This window comes from Panthera onca, chromosome C1, assembly GCF_046562875.1.
Source record: "Panthera onca isolate mPanOnc1 chromosome C1, mPanOnc1 haplotype 2, whole genome shotgun sequence".
NCBI classification, from domain to species: Eukaryota; Metazoa; Chordata; class Mammalia; order Carnivora; family Felidae; genus Panthera; species Panthera onca.
This window is the reverse complement of record NC_138346.1, coordinates 160,808,495-160,829,271: the sequence shown is the minus strand read 5'-3', so window position 1 is coordinate 160,829,271 and position 20,777 is coordinate 160,808,495.

The window sequence follows — 20,777 nt, the reverse complement described above, 5'->3', positions numbered from 1 at the left end:
TATTTTCATACTATTACATGGATACTATTAAATTACTATTAAACTAGTATAGTCCCAAAATTAAATTAAGGGCAAAACCAGTTCCTACATCAAGGAGGGGGCATCTCATCTGAAAGGTAAAGCTCTTCCTTATTGTTCCATTAACTAGGAAAGAATTACTTCTTTTCAACCTGGAGCCAAATGAACAATGAGTAACATGTGAAATAAAGTATTTATTTACTAACTTTAGATAAAGTTAGGCTAAAAATTAGAAATTGAATTGAGTGAGGCAGGCCAAGTTATATGGAAAAAATTAGGAACAGAGAGAGATTATGCAGAACACTTAGGAATAGTAAGTGGATATCCCATGATCTGTGAGTACTTGAACCAACATAATTGTGGCATGGGTCAGGTGGCTATAATATATAGGCCAGGCTATGAATATACTCTAAAAACAGACCATAGCAACACAAAAATAGAGAAACAAAGACCATAACACAAAACAGAAGTGATAAATAACACTTAGTGAGCCCTTATGTGTTTGGTGGAATGCTAGTTAATATGTGTGTGTGTGTGTGTGTGTGTGTGTGTGTGTGTGTGTGTGTGTGTGTGTCTAGAAATAATACTCAAACCAAATATAAGAGATGAGCAATACAATCTACCATCCTACTTTTGAGAAACCTGAGGCTCAGAGAAGTTAAATCACATCTTCAAATTCTTGTAAATTGGGGCAGGGATGGGATTTAAAAGGCACCACCCTCCTTCTTAGGCAAATAAGACTCCTCAGAACCTTACATTAGAAGCACCATACTTTGAAGAGCCTTTCCTAAAATTTTAAAGGCCCTCTGTCACTTCTGGAACAACTATCATCTGGAGTTGGGGGAGCAAATTTCTGCAGCTCTGGGACTTGAGTTTATGGGGTCCATCCCAGTCTCTACCAGGCCCTGTTCCAGGGGTCCAGGAACAGTCTCTACCAGTTCCAGAGAGGCAAGTTGTCCAAAAATCTATTCTGTTTTCCATCATCATGGGATGGGGAAAAATTGTGATGCCACATTGGTGCTGATTTATGGTGACTTGAGCTCATTTGACATCAGGTAAAGAACCTTCACCTATACTGATTAGACAGTAAAGTAACATATAAGTAACTCTTTCTTCCTATGATTTTAAATTTTCGTCAGTATATCACTGTACCTACACAAACCCTGAATTCTGTAATTTGTTTATAGATTGAGCTGTGATTGATACAAAAAAAAGCACATACTTAAGTGGACACCTTCACATATTTTGGCATATGTATACACCTGGGAATCCATTACACCCAAAATGTGGACACAACATTTTGCCCATTTGTAATCCATCTCTTTCCTCTTCCTCCACTGTCTCAAGGCTACTATTTTTATGCATTTTTAATTTTTTTTAATTTATTTATTTTTGAGAGACAGAGACAGAGCACAAGTGGGGGAGGGGCAGAGAGAGAGAGGGAGACAAGAATCTGAAGCAGGCTCCAGGCTCTGAGCTGTCAGCACAGAGCCTGACACGGGGCTCGAACCCACAAACCGCGACATCATGACCTAAGCTGAGTCAGACTCTCAACCGAATGAGCCACCAAAGTACCCCTTTTTATTTTTGTTTTTAATTTTTTAATTTTTTTTGTGCACTTTTAAATCCCATTGATTTTCTAAATGCTGTTTCTGCCAGTCAAAAAAAGTTTTTGTTCCCCATGGCCCTGGATATCTTGGAGCTGGTCCTGGATTTGAATGCTATTTTTTTTTTCTGGCTTCAAAACTCTCTTATAAACTTTGTACTATGTCCATTTCACTTATATTTACTCTTACACTTTTTAATTTCTTTATTTAATTTTTTTATTTAAAATCTAATTCGTTAGCATATAAGGTAAAGTTGGTTTCAGGTACAGAATTTAGTGATTCATCACCTACATATAACACCCAGTGCTCATCACAAGTGCCCTCCTTAATACCCATCACCCATTTAGCCCATCTGCCACCCACCTCCCAACACCAACCCTCAGTTTATTTTCTATAGTTAAGAGTGTCTTATGTTTTGTTCCTTTTTTATATTCCCCTATGTTCATGTCTTTTGTTTCTTAAATTCCACATATGAGTGAAATCATAAGGTATTTGTCTCTCTGGTTGACTTAATTCACTTGGTGTAATATACTCTAGTTCCATCCATGTCATTGCAAATAACAAGATTTCATTCTTTTTGATGGCTGAGCAATATTGCATTGTGTGTATGTGTGTGTCTGTATTCATCAGTCGATGGACATTTGGGTTGTTTCCATAGTTTGGCTATTGTTGATAATGTTCCTATAAACATCAGAGTGCATATGCCCCTTCAAATAGTGTTTTTGTGACCTTTGGGTAACCTAGTAGTTCTATTTTTAACTTTTTGAGAAACCCTCTGTTTACTATGAGGCTAAAATTTTAAAACATTTTATTAAGAATGTCTTCTAATAAGTGAAACAAAGAACAGTATGTTGGCATGTTTTGGCAAGAGCATTAAATGTTTAATGCCAAGATGGGAAGAGCATAATTATGGTAATGGTAATAGAAGTGAGATAAAACTCAAGACCAAGTATAAGGTACTTGATGAGGCAAAATTTAAAATAAGAAAATTTTCTTTGCAATGTTCAACCTCAGAGAGTCTGAATCTACCTAATTTAAGATACAGATAAGATTTTATAAATATTTAGTTATCCAAACTCCAAATTTAACGTTATTCTAGTACACATTACTGGTCACTCTCAAAAATTCATGTTCTTCTCTTTGGAACCATTTATCATGATTATAAAGTTACCATAATGGTGTCATTTGAATGTTCCCTATTAGGTCTTTGATCTTTGAAACCTGTTGATAATAGTTGTAAAATATCACAAATGTTTCACAGAGCATTCTATTCCCACTTTTCACTTGACAATTGGATTATTTCAATACTTTGCCCATCTATTAATAGTGAGAAAGAGTTCATGGTTCCAAGCAGTTGAAAAGAATCTGACTTACTGGAAACATATCCAAAAAAATAAATTGAGAAAACATAAGGTACTTCACAGAATCAATGGAAGACTAAATATTGAGTCTCAGCAAATGTCCAAGGACCAAGGAAAGCTAAATCACAAGTAAGGTAATAAGTAAGGTCATGCCATAGACACATTCTGAGATGTCATCGCTCGCTCTACAGTCACAGCTGTCAATGGCTACTGCCACTGCTGGACCATGCCTGTACAGGCATTAACCCTGCTGAGAACATTTACCTGTACATTACTTACTCCAGTAAGAATGTCTGATTATTCAAAACTGGGACCTGCCCCCCTCACCTTTGATGGCCAAAGTGAAGAGAGAATATTTCTTTGTCCTTTGAATTACAGTCAAAGAGGTTTGGGGTAATTGAAAGCAAAAGTAAACAAATTGATCAATGCCCTCTATAACTAGCTTTTTTTCTCAATTCCCTTTCACCCTTCACAGGGATCTGTACTATATTTGTAGCATATCCATTGAATCTTATCACTTCCTTACTTGAGAGCTTTCAATGGATTCCCACACTCCAACTAATGCGTTTCAAGTTTTAGAATGGAATTTTATCCTAATCACAACTGTCTTTTGTCAGTATTTCCAGCCCCACCAAAATCTGTAACCTGTGAACAAATCACACTAAAACATACACACACACACACACACACACACACACACACACACACATAAACACAATCACATTCATTATATTATGTGATTGTGTTCATTTTCATTACATGTACACCTGTTCACTTGCAAAAATCAATTAAACCATGTCTCATTCAAGGTAATTGTTCCTTATATTACCTCTTTTCTGAAACCTTTCTGTGCTTTTTCCAATTTAGAATTACCTACTCTATTGTCTGTCTTGAAGCACTCTACTTATACCATTTATGTAACTACGTACCTATATATACATATATATACATATATATATCCTATATATATGTATACATATGTATACATAATATGTATAAATATATATCCTAGTTTTTTTCTAGACCATGAACTACTTAAGGAAATGAACTGTGTCATATTTATTCCATAATCAGTAAAATATTTATTAATTACTTGTATGTATTTCCTTGGTACTAGAGATGCAGTAGAGATGATGTTTATATCTCCCACTTAAAATAACAACTGACATACCACAAGGTTCAGTATATGTTGAATGAAGACATGAATGTCAAGCACTCAAGGAAATTGCTTTGAGGCTATTATTTTCAGAAGCTATGGGGAATGAGGATTTATATAACAGTTGCTTCTGATTTTTTCCCAATGATGAATTTTTTTCAATGTTTATTTAGTTTGAAAGAGAGAGATGGCGAGCAGCAAAGGGACAGAGAGAGGGAGAGAAAGAGAATCCCAAACAGTCTCCATGCTGTCAGAGCAGGGCTCAAACTTAGGAATTGTGAGATCATGACCTAAGCCAAAATCAAGAGTCAGAGGCTTAACTGACTGAGCCACTCAGGTGCCCTCCTGCCCCCCCAATGATGAATCTCTATTTGAGACTTGAAAATGATACACGTTGCAACATTTTATCCACTAGGGTTAACTTGTTAATTTTGCCATTTTCACCATAATTGTTAGAATAAACACATTTATATAAAATGATGCTTTTTTCCCGATGATTGCAATTAGATTGGTGTTGGTGGCCAGTAATTACTTTTATTTTATTTTTTTACTGATTTGCTATTTTCCCAGAATGACTGTAGCTTCTGCTTTAGATTTCAAACTGGATATACTAGGTTGAGGCTTTTTTTAAAATTCATTCCACACTGCTAAAGAAAAGTACTATAACATTTTTACAATTTCACTATGAATATTTTTTTTAGTAAAACCATTTCTTCAAATCACAGTAGAAGTCATTGAGTCTTCCCATCAAATTCCCACACTTTTCTTTAAGTGTTCCTATGAAACTATCATTACATATTTCTGTCACATTTTAGGTAACAATACCGATTGTAAATGCTCTGTGATGTCTTGCTGTCAAGATTGGAAATCCAGTGAAGCTCAAAGAAATGAATGGTTTCAATGATATAATGATACTTAATAAGTGTGAAAGGTTTTACATTTTTCTACTTGTAACAAACAAGAATTTATTTCATGGGGAAAGACTGGATAGTACAAGCTATGTGGAAGTAAGTGTGAAATTTGGTGAGGGAAAATATGTTTCTTTGGAAAGCTGCTCTCCATGATGAATAGAGGAAAGTTCTAACTGTAAGTCTCTAATTTCTTATAACCTAAGAAGCACTAATCTAAGGAAACTGACTTGCTTTGAGTCTTTTCTGGGGCGTTTTAGTGCTCTTTTGCCTTGGTTAGTTAATTCTCTGCCTTATGTTGTAGCGTTAAAACATTATCTACAGATCCATGCAATGTTCTCCTATCTAACCCTTCTTCCTTTTTCATAGCACCCATTGCACTTCATTGTAATGACTTGTTTGTTATGTATTCTTCATAGCTCAAGTTAGACTGCAGTAAGTAATGAACGAAAAGTCAATTGGCATGATAATTAGATATTGTTGTTTAATATCTATATGTGCATCCTCTCATCTATATACTTATGTGTTTAAGTACATTACCATCCATAGACTTTTCTACATTCTTTGGTATTCCTTTGCATTAGAAGAAATATAGTGTCTTAGGCTGTTCTGGATGCTAAGACAAAATACTACATACTGGTGATTTACAAACAGCAAACTTATTGCTCACAGTTTTGAAGGCTGAAAGGCTGAGATCTGGGTGCTTGCTAACATGTTTGGTCCTCTCCTGGGTCTCAGACATCCCATTGCATCTTGATGTGTTGAAGGTACTAGAGAGCTGTATGGGATCGCTTTTCTGAGAGCACTACTCCTATTCGTAAGGGTGAGAGTCTCATGACCTGATTACTTCCCAAAGTCCCCACACCTTAATACACCTCCAGATCTCCACATCTTTATACTTCCCAAAACCTCAACCCACGAATACCATCACTTTGAGGGTTAGAATTCCCACATATTAATTTATGGAGAACACAAATATTCCAAATATAGCATTTAGAGATCAAAAGTAGAAGTTGCTTGCAAGGTATTTTCTTTCTGGTATACACCTTTCAAAAACTCAACTCATGATAGAAATCTATGTGCTAAGGCATAGAGTGCAAAGAAGTAGTATTTCTAAAGACAGTAAGTTGGAAGATAAGGAATATATATATAAAGAATAACAACCACAGTTAGAAAGCTGGGAATTGTAAAAGACCTTACTTATTACGTCTTAAAATCTTGGACCAAAAAATTAGCAAGACTTTATAGAAGATAGTTCTATAGTAAGCATAATGTAGGTCGACTTTAGTCACTGAGGGTCTCAGGCATAATTGGGTTTTCTATATATTATGTGAAGCAAAGAACAGTATTACCATCAGACTCCAAGGAGTCACTCTTGGTTTGATCAGAAAGTCCAGTGGTATCCATCTTACAGATTTGCAAGTGTATTCCAATTAACAGCCGACATCAAGACTGACTCAATTTCCAGAAGTCTCTCTCATAAAAGCGTAGTAGGAATTCAAAGTTATATTCAGTTTAAGCTGAAAAAATACAAGCATGTATATTTACTGTTCAGTCAAATTTTTCAAGTAGGAATCAATGTTTACACTTTGAAATTGGGTTAAATCTCCATTTCCTTTTGGTTGGCAAAGAACTTAAGGATAAAACTATCCAGTCATGTCAACTTAATGAATTATATACAGTTCAACAAAAACACAATAGGAACCCCTTTAGGAGGCAGCATACACATTGTAAATTCATTATTAACCATGAGGGACAGACATGAAACAATATCATCTGTCCAAGTTATGGAACTGACTTTTGCTCTTTGGTATCTTCTATGATACTCTGGAGACTCAAATCTCTTGGAAGGACTAGGTTTTTGTATTAGAAAACAAAAAGCTGGTTTCATGGTTTGCCCCAATGTGCTACATGTGACCAAAAAAAGGGGAGGAAGGGGTATATTAAGTATTACAAATACAAGCTTTTAAAGGGCCAGGAGAAGAAACAATATCCCTGTGCCAAGATACAAAATCCAAGTGCAAAACTGAACTCCTTCTGTTATCAATTTTCAGGCACCTTAAGCTAGCCCTTTGAGACATGCCTTCTGTTTTAGAGGCTTTATACATTTAAATTGGGAAGTTGAATCTTCAAAGCTAACATCAGCAAACATTGCAGTAGCTATCCATGTCATGTTCTTAGCGGTTTCTATTAGCAACAGAGAAACTGGACTACTTAGTACCAAACTTCTTATGTTTCAAATTCTCTCTATTTTGGTTAAATCATGAGATTGAAAATCTTATACAACATAAGTGACTTTTTCTTTTATTAAGTGTCTCATCCTCCCCCATTGAACTTTATTCTCTGTTCTCAGCCACAGAATGTGAAATTTAAGTAAACTTTTTTTTTTTTTAGTTTTAAAGATCAAGCCTACAGAACTGTTATCCCCTGATGATTTAACTGAATTATTAATTTTAAGGAAAGGAGCCAAATCCTATATGTCAGTCTGAGCTGACTTTAGATGATACTCTTGGAACAGGAAGTACTTTTTTTTTTCATTGGGAAGTATTTTTCTAAGGTGTTGCTAACCCACAGGATAATCTATATTTTAAAATTATCACTCATTGACCTATAAAATACACAAGTGAATGGAGGTATAAAATGATTTCTATAAGAACTAAAATTGGGGAGGATAGAGTTCAAACAATATAAACTGTTAAAGTATAAACTGTTAGACATTCTAGTATAATATGTAGAACAGTGATGTGCTGGAACTAGCTTACACTACCACTTGAGAGCCAATTGTTAAATTTTCAAATCCATTGTGAGCTATTTGAAACCATATTTGAAATTAGCCACATTTGAACCATTTACACCATAGAAACCAGAAAATGATATAAATCACATCACCTCAGTCCTTAGAGAGCATGTTGCCAAATATTTATAAACACACCCCTAGGTTATTCTAAGGAGATATTGACCATGAACACATAAATTGTCTCATCCAAAATGTCCATAGGTAGTTCTTATTTCCCAGTTTAAATACGTATTTACTAATGATGATCATATATTCACTACTTTTTGGATTTTTTCTTTACTGCCTAATCTTTTCTGGTATATCTAATATGTGATAAGTATTATATTACCCAAATCATATTATCCTACATAATTCTCACAATCATTGATGCCATTTTCTCCATTTAAAGACAGAGAAAACTGAGATACTTTAAGATTAGGACCATACGGCAAATAAATGGCAGAGAATCTTATTTCAGTTTCCAAATTTCTGTCTCTAATGAGGAATCTTTATATATCAAAATCATAAATTGCTCTCTTTTACAATAAAAATCTAAGAAAATTTCTATTAATCCTATAAGCCAGGTATAAGCCAGGTATAAGATTTATAGCCCCCAATCAAGCCTGATTAATAAACACATGTTATATTACTCTTCATACCTGCTTACTGGATTTACTAATATTCCTCTGCTTGAGGGAGGAGATAGACATGTGTCCATCTATAAGCATTATTATTTTTTTTCCCTGTTACTCAACAAAGTATGATATTCACCTATTTTTGAATGTGAAAATCTAATTTACAGATGAAGCCTGTATAATGTGAAGCTATTACATTTTATTCAAATGTTCTTTTCAGTTTACATATTTGCCCATCCTGTGTGTCTATAATGATACAATATAAATTATTAAATGTAGCCTTTGTGACCTTAGCTTGAAAATAAAATTATAGACTATATTATTTAAATACAGTTGAAAGGGTTTTTTGTTTGTTTCAGTTCTCTACAGTAAACATGTGTTAAGAATAAAATGGGATTGAGACATTTTGTTGAATTCAGAAACAGAAAAATAATTTTTGTTCTCTCAATATCATACCTAGTCTTAAGACTCTGATAGGAAAATAACCTTAATATGTCATAGTACTCTGTGATTATCCCAAATATATAATTCTTTGACCTTCTTTTAAGCTTCCAAGATCATTTTTTAATATTGCAGAATATTTACAAGTTCCTTTTTATTCTTTCTTGCCAATCTCATTGATTTTGCTCTATATGCTGCTTACGTCATACTGACTGAAACCTGCCTGATTTCTTTTTCAATGTACCTATTGGTATTTTCCACAATGGTTGATTTCATCTATATTTTATAGCCCAATAGTGGTTACAACCATGCCCATCACCTCTGCACATGGACATACACAACCATTAGAATCCTTTGAATTGACAAGTGGCATTTCAGGTAAGTTTGTTTAAAAAGTATGTAAACAAACATTTTGTTAAGCTATATAGTGTTAAAGATATCAAATTTACAGCATCAAAAAATCACCAGGATGGTAAGATTTTCTTAGAATATGATCTACAACCTTGAGCATAGAGAAGGTTTTATGGAATGTATCCATGTTAGAAAATTCAGAATTACTATGAAAATAGTTTTCTTTGAATTAATAGCCATGTTGTATAAGCTTAGCATTATAGAAAATTCATAAAATACTGCAAATCTTAGAAGAAGTTGAAGAATCAAGAATCCCTTTATTTTTTTAAGTTTATTTATTTTGAGAGAGAGAGAGAGAGAGAGAGAGAGAGTGAGAGGAGAAGGGACAGAGAGAATCCCAAGCAAGCTCCTCACTGTCAGTGCAGAGTCAGATGTGGGACTCGAACCCATGAACTGTGAGGTCATGACCTAGCCAGGTATAAGATGCTCAGTAGACTGAGCCACCCAGGCTCCCCAAGAAACCCTTTAAAATTCATAACAGATAGAGCAAAATTGAGAGAGCAAGCAAGTTGGAAATATTAGGCAGAAAGTTGGTTATTGGGTTTCAAGATTTTAGATGTATGTATGAACATACCTTAACAAGATTTATGAGGTGACCATGGCTGATAGAGCCATGACTGATAGAGCATGAAGAGTAAGTATGAAAAAATCATGAAACTTGGTTACTAGGAAGATCATCTATATGACCATTCAGCTTTTCCAATGTGCTAGAAATATGTGAGTTAGAGAAAGATTATGGTTAATATATGAAAGGCTCAGCTGAATTTCACATAGCTTAAAACACCATGTTTAGGGTGCTGGTATGAATCTGGAAAGAGGGATTAGATTACAAAAAGTCAGAGGGTATGTTTCTACCCTTGGCTTTGATTGAATAGACAAATTATTCAACTGAATACAATAATAAAAGAAGGGTAAAATAAAATGTTAAAAAAGTGAATGAAGGCATCCAAGAGCTATCAAGGCAACTGGGATTTGAGGGGCAAAAGTATCAGAGAAAGGCAAGCTCAGAGAAGTAAGTCAAACACTGTTGTCCTCCTTGAGGAATTTGCTAACTTGTAAGAGGCAGCTAAGAGACTGTAAATGGTGGCTAAAGACTGAGAAGTTAAGTAGAACTTTTAACAGTAATAAAAAATTAGAGTTAGGCAGGTAAGAAGAGACCATGGAAAACAGCCAAACTCACACTAGGATCCCCTAAAGAGCTATTCCCTCAGAGCAAATATAAACCAGAAATAGACCTTGTCTCAATATATAGAACTCAGGTTCAAATTTGGTCAAACTCATACTGAATCAGGGTGAATTTATCCTTGTTCTAATAATTTGTCAGAAGCAAAAGTCAACTTCTGCTGGAAGATGACATCATTTAGGGCTTTAAAATTGTTTAACATAAAATATTTAATATTCAGTAAAAACTTACTAAGTATACCAGAAGATATATACCAGAAAATAATACCAGAAAATATATACCAGAAAATAATACCAGAAAATAATAAGGATATAAACTTTCAAGTAAATCCATTGAATTATACAGCTGTATGGACTCCAGCTAAATATGGTAGCTGAATGTTCCTACAGCAACATTTAGAAAACACAGAAAACTTGCAAAAATTATATTTTAAAAGCACTGAAGAGCTACAGAAGCAATAAAAACTAGGTACAACTAAAATTTCAGTGAGGAAAAGCCCTTCCAGTGAGGGAAATGCTGAAAAGAACCAGCCATCATCTTTTCAAAGTGGGTGACGGATGGAAGATCATGCTGACCCCAACCAGCAAGAGTCTACTGAAGGAAAGAGAAACCAGCAGAGCAGAGAATTAGCTCATCTATGATTTACAATATTAGCATGATTGACTGAAAACTAGAAGAGCCCCAGATGTCACACCTGTGAGATTTCTGGTGTGGTGTAGGTGGTGGGCAAAAACAGGGACAAAAGCTAAAAGAGGAAATTTTTCTGTTGTGTTGAGGTGCTTGGAAACAAAGTCCTGCTTGACAGAGTGCACTACAAATGAAAAACACAGCTGGCCTCAGGACACTAATTGCAATGCATGCTTGTATGGATCAAGAAGATAAAGAGCTAAGCTCTAACCCTCTGAAGAACAGTATTCCTGAGCTGAGGAGTTGGGGACTAGCCAAGCTCTCAGTCAGAAACTCAGAAGGGACAGAAGCAAACTAGAAATAAACCAGAGATGAAGTGAAACTGCAATTAAGTCCCAACTCAACTCAATCCCTAAATGGATTGAGACTATAGAAAATGTGAGAGGAAATGGGGAAACTTCTCTGGTGGAAAATAATGTCTGTGGTTTCCATAATCTTTCATATGGACTGCTAAGCACAAAATACAAAATTACCAGAGAGGCAAAGAAGGCAAGAGGAGTGACAGGCAATAGAATCCTACTCATGTATATTTTAGCTATTGAAACCATAATGCTTTTAGGAGAAAACATGAGAATATGCTCATAGCTTAGAGCTAGGTAAAGGTTTCATACTTAGGAGAAAAAACCCTGATAAATTAGACTTAACCGTAAATCAAACTTCTGTTCATGAAAAAAAAAAAAAAAAAAAACCACTAAGAAAATACACTTTTAAGTAAGCTTTCATTAATTCCTTGAACAAATAAGTTGAGTGACATCTTTGTGATTGACATCTGCTAGATAGTAGTGATACAGTGGTGAAAGGGGACCCTTAAATTATTTTTTAATAAAGATCACGGTTAAAAAGGTTAAAATTATATTTTAAGTACCTTCATAGAGGAGAATATGTCTTAAACTTATTATAACCTATTGAACACTGTGTTTTCTGGTAAATGAATTGATTGTCAGATGGCTCCAAGTCTACTGGGAGAAAAGTTAAAGTAGATGGTTCCTTTCCTTCCATTGTCGGGGGGAGAATTGACTGGGTAAATAACCTGTTTGCATTCCTCATTTGATCTGAAAAATCTTAGACTTTACTACAAATCTCTTGGGTGTAAAGTGGCGATTTCAGAATATAAACTCTCTTTCTGAGTGATCATGTGACCCTCAAGTAGAGACCATAACTATTCTGAATCAAGGGATTGTCTGTCATGCACAAAGAACCTAGGAAATTGCCCCTTACCTATCAAGCTTTCTTGTGCCTTGTCTGATCATTGGATTGTGTATGTCCTTGACATTATTAAGCCTTTTTTCTTTTAATTATAGTTGTAAACAATATTAATTTCAGTTATTCAGCATAGCGATTTGACAATTCTATACACTTCTCAATGCTCACAATAAGTGGAGTCATCTTCTGTCACCATACATTATTACAATGTATGCATATTGTTTATTATTACAATATATTCATATGGTACATATTATATTGTATATTATAAAATTCATATTGTATATGTATATTATATATATTCCCTATGCTATACTTTTCACCTCGGTGTCTTATTTATTTTATAACTGGAAGTTTCTATCTCTTAATATCCTCTTAATACCCACCTTCCCACTGGCAATTGCGTTTTTTTCTTTGTATTTAACTGGTTGTTTTTTGCTATTGTTTCTTTTGTCTTTTAAATTCCACATATAAGTGAAACCATATGTTTGTCTCTGACTTACTTCACTAGTATAATACTCTCTAGGTTTACCCGTGTTGCTGCAAATGGCAAAATCTTATTCTTATGGCTGAGTAATATTTCACATGGAATATTACTGAATAATATTACTCAGTAAACATCAGTAACCATTCAATAGTGGAATTACTGGACCACAGGGTATTTTTATTTTTAATTTTTTTGAGGATCCTCCATATTGTTTTCTATAGTAGTTGAACAACAACACTGCACAAGAGTTCCTTTTTCTCCATATCCTTGCCAACACTTGTTATTTCTTGTCTTTTTGGTGTTAACTATCCTGACTGGTGTTTCGTGATAACTTATTGTGATTCTTATTTCCATTTCCTTGGTATTAGAGATGTTGAGCATCTTTTAATGTGTCTATTGGCCATCTGTATGTTTTCTTTGGAAAAATCTCTATTCAGGTCATCTGCAAATTTTTTAATTGGATTGTTATTGCTGTTTTTGGTATTGAGATGTGGAACTTCTTTATATATGTTGGTTATTAAACTTTTATTGTATGTGTGATTTACAAGTGTCCTCTCCCACTCAGTAGGCTGCATTTTCATTTTGTGGATAGTTTCCTTTGCTGTGCCAAAACTTTTTATTTTGGCACAGTCCCAAAAGTTTATTTTACTTTTGTTTCCCTTGCCTCAGAGGGGACATAGCCATAAATATGTTGCTAACATTGATATCCAAGAAAATTACTACTTATGTTTTATTTTAGAAGTTTTATGATTTCAAGTCCCATTGAGGCCTTTAATCTATTTTGAGTTTATTTTTGTGTGTGGTGTAAGAAACTGGTCAGTTTCATTTCTTTGCATTTAGCTGTTCAGTTTTCCCAACACCATTTATTGAAGAGACTATCTAGTCTCCATTGTATATCCTTGCCTCCTTCGTTGTAGATGAATTTACATAGCTGTGGGTTTATTTGAGGGCTCTCTATACTGTTCCATTGATCTATGTGTTTATTTTTTGTGTTAGTACCATACTGTTTCAATTACTAAAGCTTTGCAGTATATCCTGAAGTCTGGGATTGATACCTCCAGCTTTGTTCCTTCTCAAGATTGATTTGGTTATTGAAAGTCTTTTGTGGTTCCATACAAATGTTAGAATTATTTTTTTTAGGTATGTGAAAAATGCTATTGGTACTTGGTAGGAATTACATTGAATCTGTAGATTGTTTTGGGTAGTACGGATACTTTAACAATATTCTCCCAGTCCATAGCATGGTATATTTTTCCATTTCTTTGTGTCTTCATTGTCTTTTTTCAATATCTTACAGTTTTCAAAGTATAGATCTTTTACATCTTTTGTTAAATTAATTCTTAGAAATTTTATTTGTTTTAGTGCAATGGTAAATGGGATTATTTTATTAATTTCTCCTTCTGCTACCATGTTATTAGTGTATAGAAATGCAACAGATTTCTGTTTGTTAATTTTGCATCCAAATTTACTGAATTAATTTATTAGTTTTAATAATCTCTTGGTGGAATCTTTAGGGTTTTCTATATAGTATCGTGTCATCTACAAACAGTGAGTTTTACTTCTTCTTTATCGATTTGAATTTCTTTTATTTCTTTTTCTTTCTAAGAGCTACAGCTAGGATGTCCAGTACTATGTTGAATAAAGGTAGTGAGCATGGACATCCTTGTCCTGTTCCTGGTCTTTAGAGGAAAAGTTTTTGGCTTTCCATCATTGATTATGTTGCTACCTGTATTTTTTTTTTAATATGGCCTTTATTAGGTTGAGGTGTATTCCTTCAATCCATTTTGCTGAGAGATTTTATCATGAACAGATGTTGTATTTTGTCACATGCATTTTCTGCTTCTATTGAGATGGCCACATGGTGTTATCCTTCCTCTTGTTAATGTGATGAATTACATTGATTGATTTTGGAATATAAGATCTTCCTTGCATCTCTGGAACAAATCCCATGCGATTGTGGTGAATGATCCTTTTGCTTTGCTAATATTGTATTGAGTATTTTTGCATCTATGTTTATCAGTGTTATTAGCCTGTAGTTTTCTTATCGTGTCTTTACCTGTTTTGTTGATATCAGGGTAATACTTACCTTGTAGAATGAATTTGGAAGTTGACATTTTCCTTCTATTTTTTGAAAAAGTTTGAGAAGGAAAGGTGTCAACGTTTCTTTAAATGTTGGTAGAAGTCACCTGTGAAGCTCTCTGATCCTGGCCTTTTTTTTTTTTCTTATTGTTGTTGGGAGTTTTTCATTTGTTTTTTATTACCAGTTCAACTTGATTACTACTACTTGATTTGTTCAAATTTTTTATTTCTATGTGATTCAGCTTTAGAAGATTGTATGTTTCTAGGAATTTATCCATTTCTTCTAGGTTGTCCAATTTGTTGGACATAGTTTTTCCTAGTATTCTCATATTTTTTTGTATTTCTATGATGTTGGTTGTTGTTTCTCCTCCTTTGTGTTTGATTTTATTTATTTGAGTACTCTCTTAACGAGTCTGGCTAGAGGTTATCAATTTTGTTTACCTTGTCAAAGAACCAACTCTTGGTTTCATTGATCTTTTTATTTTATTTTTTTAAGTTTCTATTTCATTTAATTTCTCTCTAATTATTATTTTCTTCTTCTACTAACTTAGCACTTTGTTCTTTTTCTAGTTTTATGAGGTTAGGCTGTTTGAGATTTTTCTTGTTTCTTGAAGTAGGCCTGTATCCCTATAAATTTCGCTCTTAGAACTGCATTTGTTGTGTCCCAAAGATTTTGGACCAAATGTTTTTATTTTCATTTGTCTCCATGTATTTTTTTTCTAAATTTCCTCTTTGTTTTCTTCATTGAACCACTGGTTGTTTAATTATTGCATGTAGTTTAGCAGTTTTTTCTTGTGATGTATGTCTAGTTCCATATCATTGTGATTAGGAAAGATGCTTGACATTATTTCAACCTTCTTAAATTTACTGTGAATTGTTTTGTGGTCTAACACGTGATCTTCCCTGGAGAATGTTCCATGTCCACTTGAAAAGAATGTGCATTCTTCTGTTTTGAAATGAAATGTTCTGTATATATCTGCTAAGTCTATCTGGACTACTGTTTTATTCAAAGCCATGGTTTCCATTTTTACTTTCTGTCTAGACAATCTATTTATATATGTAAATGGGATGTTAAAGTCCTCTACTATTATCGTATTACTGTTAATTTCTCCCTTTAAGTCTGTTAATATTTGTTTTATGTATTAAGTGCTACTGTGCTGGGTACAGAGATTTTTACAATTGTTATATTTTCTTGTTGAATTGATCCCTCTGGCATTATGTAATGCCCTTTTTGTCCCTTGCTAAAGTCTTTGTTTTAAAATCTATTTTGTCTGATATAAGTAGTGCTACAATAACTCTTTTTCCCCCCTTTTTTGCATAGAGTATTTTTCTCCATTCCTCTACTTTCAGGCTGTGTACGTCCAAGTTTTAAGTGAGTCTCTTGTAGGTAGCATATAATGGGTCTTATTGTCTATCCGTTTAGTTACCCAATGTGTTTTGATTGGAGCATTTAGTCCATTTATATTTACAGTAAGTATAACTATGTACTTACTGTCATTGTGTTATTTGCTTTCTTGTTTTTTGTTTTTGTTTTTGTTTTGTTTTTGTTTTGGGTGGTTTTCTGTTTCTGTTTCTTGTTCTCTTGCACTCTTGTAGCTTGATGGGTTTTTTTTTAGAGTTTTTATTAGATTTCTTTCTCTTAATTTTTGGTATAGCAATTATAGGTTTTTTATTTGTGCTTACCTTTGGATTCATACATAATATTTTATATGTATAATTGATTATATTAAGTTGATAGTTGCTTAGTTTCAAACATTCTAAAAGCACTTATTTGTTTTTTACTCCCTCCCCATATCTTATGTATGGCATCATATTTTATACATTTTTATTTTGTGAATCCCTTGACTAATTTTTATAGATATAATTGTACTACTTTTGTGTTTTAATCTTCATACTGACTTTATATATATTAATCTACTATATTACTATATGTTTTACCCATAAAATTAATTCCTTTCCTAATTTATGATTCTAGTTATGGCCTTTATTATCCACTTAAATAATCTTTTTGAGATATCTGGGTGGCTCAGTCAGTTAAGTGTCTAACTCTAGATTTCAGCTCAGGTCATGATCTCAGGGTTAGTGGGATTGAGCTGCTCTGTCAGTGCAAAGCCTGCTTGGGATTCATTCTCTTTCTCTTTCTCTCTCCCTCAAATAAAATCTTAAAAAAAAAGTTTTAATTAAAAAAAAAAAGAATTCCTTTTAACATTTTTTGTAAGGCTGGTTTAGGGTTTAGTAGTAATGAACTCCTCTGGGAAACACTTGATCTGTCCTTCAATTCTGAATGAAAATTTTGCCAGGCAGAGTAGTCTGTATTGAAGGTTTCTCTTTTCCATGGTTTGAATACATCATGTCATTCCCTTTGGCCTGGAAAGTTTCTACTGAAATGTCATTTGATAGCCTGATGGAATTTCCTTTATATGTAACTGTTTCCTCTTGCTGATTTTAAGATTCTGTTTATTGTTACATTTTTTCATTTTAATTATTATGTGTCTTGGTGTAGACCTCCTTGGGTTTACTTTGTTAGGTCTTCTCTTTGCTGCCCAGACATAGATGCTTCCCCAGATTAGAGAAGTTTTCAGCTATTGTATGTTCAAATAAGTTTTCTGTCCCTTTCTCACTCTTCCTTCTGGGAGTCTTGATAATACAAATGTTAATGCTTGATGATGTGGCAGAGTTTCCTCAACCTGTTGTCACTTTTTATTCTTTTTTTCTTTTTATTTTTCAGTTTACTTGTTTTTCATTATCCTGTCTTTCAGATCATTGATCCATTCTTCTGCTTCCTCTAATCTGCTGTTGATTCCCTCTAGTGTATATTTCATTTTAGTTATTGGATTCTTCAGCTCTGATTCTTTCTTTAATGTTTATTTATTTTTGAGAGAGAGACAGAGTATGTGTGTGGGAGGGTAAGAGAGAGAGGGAGACACAGAATCTGAAGAAGGCACCAGGGTCTGAGCTGTTAGCACAGAGCCCAGTGTGAGGCTTGAACCCACAAGCCTTGAGATCATGACCGAGCTGAAGTTGGATGCTCAACCAACTGAGCCACCCAGGCACCCCATTAATTGATTTTTTTATGTATTTATGTGTTTGTTGAAGTTTTCACTGAGTTTATTCACTCTTTTCTCAGTTCTGATGAGCATCCTTATTATTACCTCAAACTCTTAATCAGACATAATGCTTGTGTCCGTTTCCTTTAGTTCTTCTTCTGAATTTTTTTCTTGTATTTGGAACATATTATTTTTCTTACTTTGTCTAACTCTGTGTTTGTCTCCATGTATTTGGTCCTGAGAATCCTGAGAAGCTCAGCTGCTTCTCCTGGTCTTGAAAGTACTGGCCTTATATGTAGTGGTCCTGTGGCACTTTGTAGCACAATCCCCCTGGTCACCAGAACCAGATGTTCCATGTATATTCCCTTTGTGGTCTGTGTCTACTCTTCTGTTTTGGCTAAGCTGCAGTTGTTGTAGGCATGCTGTTGGGTGGGTCTGGTCTTCAGCCCAGCTGGCTACAATAATCTGGTTTGCCTCTTGTGGGTATACCTTTCAGGGTTTTCTCCCTAAGCTATTGAGAGTCCTGGCTGGAGGTGCTGTGGTCTTGCTGGTGGCTGGCATCTGCAATTAGCCACTGCCACAGCTGCAGGTACTCCAAAGGGTATTTCTTCTTACCCTTGGGATCCTACACAGGGATAGCCTGCATGGCCATCAATAGGCCTGGCTACTGGAACCATGGGCACACTGCTATGTGGAGTTATATCTTCCTCCTCCTAGAGCAGGATCACTTTGAAGTAGTACCAGTGTCTGGCCAGGGCTGTCTGTTGGATGCAATGGTGTAGAGCTCCTTTGGAGGAGTACCTGCTTAGGTGGGTAGGTTGAGTGGGATGGGTCACAAGGGAGCACTGGGATGGAGCATTTGGTGCTGGCAAGGTAGATAAAGAGTTTTAGAACTAACTCCTGCAAGGTCCAGCTATCTAGCCTGAGGAAGGGCAAGAAAAATGAGGCACACTTTTTCCCCTGGAGAAATCTGCAGATCCCTGCCCCTCTGGCACATGTCCTAATATTAGTCAATAAATTTCTTTCACATACACCTCAGATACTTTTCTTTAAAAAAATAATAATGTTATTTTGAAGGAGAGAGAGTGGTAGCAGGGAAGGAGCAGAGAGAGAGAGGGAGACAGAGAATCTGAAGCAGGCTCTGCATTGTCAGCACAAAGCTCAATGTGGGGCTTGAACCCATGAACTGTGAGATCATGACCTGAGTTGAAGTCAGATGTTCAACCAGCTGAGCCACTCAGGCACCCCCCAGGTACTTTTCAAAGTGCTGCTTTTGTGCTGTCATGGGCCAAGTTATTTAGCTTGTTGGAGTTAAGTCTCACTGATTTTAAAGTTTTGGAGCTGTTGAGATTCAAAGCTGGGTGTTATAGGGACTCGTCATCCCTGTGTAGGATCCCAAGGCTGGGGTTCTCAGTGCAGAATCTGATGCTCACACTCCTCTAAACCTGTGATGTCTCAATTGATGGTTAGTCTTTCCAGAAGTTTGGTTTATGAATGCATCTCCACCCCTCCTATCCTCTTTGGTGTGGCATTCTCTCTATGACTAGCAGTGGATGGTATGTTTTTCCGGTCTTCATATCATTTTCAGACTTAGTTGCAGTACATGTGGTTGTCTCAGTGTCCATAAGACAAGGCAAACTTGGGATCCTCCTGCTCTGCCCTATCCCCCCCCAGTTAAGCTTAATGCATAAGTTCAATTTAACAATCCGATCATTTGTATACACTCAGCTATATTGTGGGTGAAAGAAAATTAATTTAATTTAGATGCCTCTTTGTTCATAAAGCAAGCCAAGTGTGTGTGTGTGTGTGTGTGTGTGTGTGTGTGTGTGTGTATGCATGTATTTGTCTGCTATATATATTCACTACCTTGACTTGTGTCTTTGGTCCATTATTTTATACATTCAAGAGTGCTTTTTAGAGTAGGTATTATGTGGAAGGCCAAGTCCAGTGACGTATCTGTAGATGTCCTGAGTATATTTTTCTTAGGGACAAGGATGAAAATAAGGTGTTTATTACCTGGACAGAATTTAGAAATCAGAAGATAAAATAACAGTCATGTTGAAAAAAAATATTGTTGGAATGTTTTTTTATTAAAAACAATAAAGTAGTACCTCCATATTGAATTGTGTATTTGTTACGTATCTATCACTTCTTTGTAATCTAGATACTGACAACAATTCTATTTTGCTAAGGACAATATGGTGGTATGTTCCCATATACAGCCAATTTGTACCACAGTAAAGATTTCCTATATTAAAATGAGAAAATATATAGATCATCTAGTGCTCATTCCTCTTGGTAACTCAAAATATGATAAACCCAGTCTGTTCTCTTTAACTTATAATGTTGGATGGTTTTAAATGTATTGCTTCCATCTCCTTGATATATATTAACCATGAAAAATATGCTTAGTTTTGATTTTTAAGTTTGTATTTAAAAAAAAAACAGTGTAATAGTTGCATTATATGTCATTTTTCTTTCTAGAAAACCTAGTTTCTACAAATGTCATTACAATATTTTCTGGGCTTCTTTTGTTTTTATTTCACAACTAGTAATATCTAAGGATATTGGGATATTGGCATAGGTTTCCAAATATGAAATGTCCCACTTAAGTTACCATGAAGTCTGTGTAAGGATAGTAATCCATGTTTCTTACCTGTGTATTTTAATCCACTCAGTATTTGTGACGCCTGTATAATAACAGATGAGATCCCTATTGAAATATATGCAAAAGGCCATTTTCTAGAAAATGTTCTCTCTTTCTTTATATTATAAAGT